The following is a 2,949-nucleotide window of genomic DNA, read 5'->3' as shown; positions in this document are numbered from 1 at the left end:
AAGACATTAAACGCTGGACTGTGACTCCATATTGCCATTTAGTATGCTTTGTATTATGGGATAAACAGCCAACCCCCCAACCTATGCCATGTTAAGCTAACACCCAAGACACTCAAAGCCTCCCATAATTGGATATTCCACACTGTTTTCTGGTTGAACCAAAAATACACACCTAGGGAATAATTTCACTTCTTAAAAGTAAGCATTTACACTTTAAAAATGGGATGTGGTGGGATTCCTACCTTCTTAAAAATGTTTCTAGAGTTTTTAACAAATTTGCATTTACGTAATAGTAGATAAAATGTATTCCTGTGGATTGTACAAGAAGTGTGACAAGGACCACTGATAAGACTTGATATATGATATGAATCAGACTTGGCTTCTTTCTCTCTGGCTTCATCAGAGGCTGGATTCGTTTCTTGGTTAGCCACCCTTCAGCCTGTTTTCCCTTTGCTCTCCTTATCCCCTTTGTTTTCACTTTTGTTGTCTGAAGATTTAGCCTTTCCTGCTGCCATTTTTGGCTTTGTTTCCAGTTTAACAGAAGCAGATTTCGCTGACAACAGTGCAGATCTCCTCTTGGGCTCTTTCTTCACTGCCCCTTCGGCTGAGCTGAGCTTGGTGACAGAGAGGGCGTGTGCTGGGTGCCTGAGGGCCCTGGTGCCTCAAGAGCCTGCATGAAGCTGGGCTGCCTGGCCACTGTCACTTCTCCTGCCCCTATGAGAGGTTTTATAATTTTTGTCTTCCAAGTAATTGGTCCATTTCATCTAAGATATCAAATTTTGGGGCTTAAAGTTGTTCATAATATGTATTTATTATCCTTTTATTATCCCTTGAGATGAGTAGTGGTTCCTCCTTCATTTCTGATATTCATAGATTGTGTCTCCTCCTCTCTTCATTTCTCAGTTCAGAGTTTATTAATTTTATAGGTCTTTTCAAAGAACCAGCTTTTTTCCGTTGTTGAGTATCTCTATTGACATTCCATTTTTCAACGTCATTGGTTTCTGACCTAATATTCATTTCTTTACACATTAGGCTTATTTTGCTTTTTTTTTCAGTTTTCTCAGGTAGAAACTTATTATTGATTTAGATCTATCTTCTCTTCTAGTATGTGTAATTAATGATATAAAGTTCCCTCTAAACACTGCATTCATTGCCTCCCACAAATTTTGTCTTTTCATTTATATTTAGTTCAAAATATTTTTAATATCTTCCAAGACTTATTTTTTGATCCATTTGATATTATTAACAAGACTGTTGTTTAATCTCCAAATATTTTAGAATGTTCCAGCCATCTTTCTGTTATCGACTTTTAGTTTAATTCCTTTGTAATCTAAGAACATGTTTTGTATAATTTCCAGTCTTTTAAATGTGTTGTGTGTTTTATGGAGTAGAATGTGGTCTATCTTTGTGAATGTTCCATGTGAGCTTGAGAAGAATGTGTGATCTGCTGTTCTTAGATGTAGTTTTCTAAATATGAATTAGGTCAGGTAGATCAATGGCGTTGTTGAACCCTATGATGTCCCTAAGGGTTTTCTGCCTGCTGGATCTAACAATTACTGAAAACAAGGTGTTGAAGTCTGCAAATGCAGTAGTTGTTTGTTTCTCCTTGGAGTTCTATCAGTTTTTGCCTTAATGTTGTTGTTAAATGTTTACACATCCAGAATTATGTCTCTTTTGAAAATGAATGAATTCCCTCAGATTATGTGTGTCTCAGAAAATGTTTTGTCATTCTTCACTTTTGATGGATAATTTTGCTAAACATAGTATTCTAGTTTTTTTTAATGCTGTAAATATTTCACTCCTCTCTCTGATACATGGATTAATCAAAAACATTATGCAACTTATATTCTTGTTCCTCTGTAGGTAAGGTTATTTCCCTGTGTCCTATGGATTCTTTCATGACTTTGTCTTTTTTTTTTTTTTTTTTTGCTTTTCTGTAGTTTAGATGTGACATGCATAGGTGTGGATGAGTTTTTGTTCTGTTTTGTATTTATCCTTCTTGGTGTTGTCTAAGCTAAGTGGTTTCATCACTGCCATAAATTTGAGAACATTCTGAGCTATTATTATGTCACACATTTCTCCTGCTCCTTTTTCTTTTACTGTTCTTCTGGTATTCCAGTTGCACATATGTCATACCTTTTATGATCATACAACAATTCTTGGATATTCCGTGGGCGGAGGGGAGGATCTTCTATTTTCCTCTGTGCATTTCAGTTGCGAAGTTTCTATTTAAAAGTCTTCAAGCTCACTGATTCTTTTCTCAGCTTTGTCCTATATACTGCTGAGCCCATGAAAAGCATTCATTTGTTCATTTGCAGAACAGAGGCCAAAGAGGAAATTGTCAGGAACTCGCCTTGCACAATTTCACGTAATTATTTGTGCTGATAGCCCTCTTCGATTTTTCATCTTCATCTTTCACTATGTGGTATCTAAGAACACAGATTCTCTGAGCCAGGCAGTCATAGTCTGAGTCGTGTCTCTGTTACTGTAATGGTTAATACCGAGTGTCAACTTGATTGGATTGAAGGATACAAAGTATTGATCCTAGGTGTGTCTGTGAGAGTGTTGCCAAAGGAGATTAACATTCGACTCCCTGGGCTGGGAAAGGCAGACCCACCCTTAATCTGGGTGGGCACAATTTAATCAGCTGACAGGATGGCTGGAATATAAGCAGGCAGAAAAATGTGAGAGACTGGCCTAGCCTCCCAGCCTACATCTTTCTCCTGTGAGGGATGCTTCCTGCCCTCAAACATTGGACCCCAGGTTCTTCAGTTTTGGGACACGAACTGGCCCTCCTTGTTCCTTATCCTGCAGACAGCCTATTGTGGGACCTTGTGAGTATGTGAGGTAATAATTTATATATATATTCCATTAGTTCTGTCCCTCTAGATTACCCTCACTAATACAATTACTTATGAACTATGGGAAATTAATCAAGTTACAAATGCC

The 2,949-nt window shown here is 37.6% G+C and overlaps 1 protein-coding gene across 1 annotated transcript in view; it reads left to right on the top strand.

The window, feature by feature from the left end:
* The first annotated feature begins 19 nt into the window (after positions 1-19).
* The window catches only part of LOC131381217 (olfactory receptor 4K3-like), a 10,641-nt gene continuing 7,711 nt past the window's right edge, over positions 20-2,949 (top strand). The window contains exon 1 of the mRNA XM_058427828.1: positions 20-2,847. The gene's annotated coding sequence lies outside the window, so the exon portion shown is untranslated. The remainder of the gene's footprint in view (positions 2,848-2,949) is intronic.

The sequence above is a fragment of the Hylobates moloch genome, unplaced genomic scaffold (assembly GCF_009828535.3).
Source record: "Hylobates moloch isolate HMO894 unplaced genomic scaffold, HMol_V3 SCAFFOLD_14, whole genome shotgun sequence".
Classification (NCBI taxonomy): Eukaryota; Metazoa; Chordata; class Mammalia; order Primates; family Hylobatidae; genus Hylobates; species Hylobates moloch.
The sequence above is the reverse complement of the archived record's forward strand: the minus strand, read 5'-3'. Positions and strand labels throughout refer to the sequence as shown.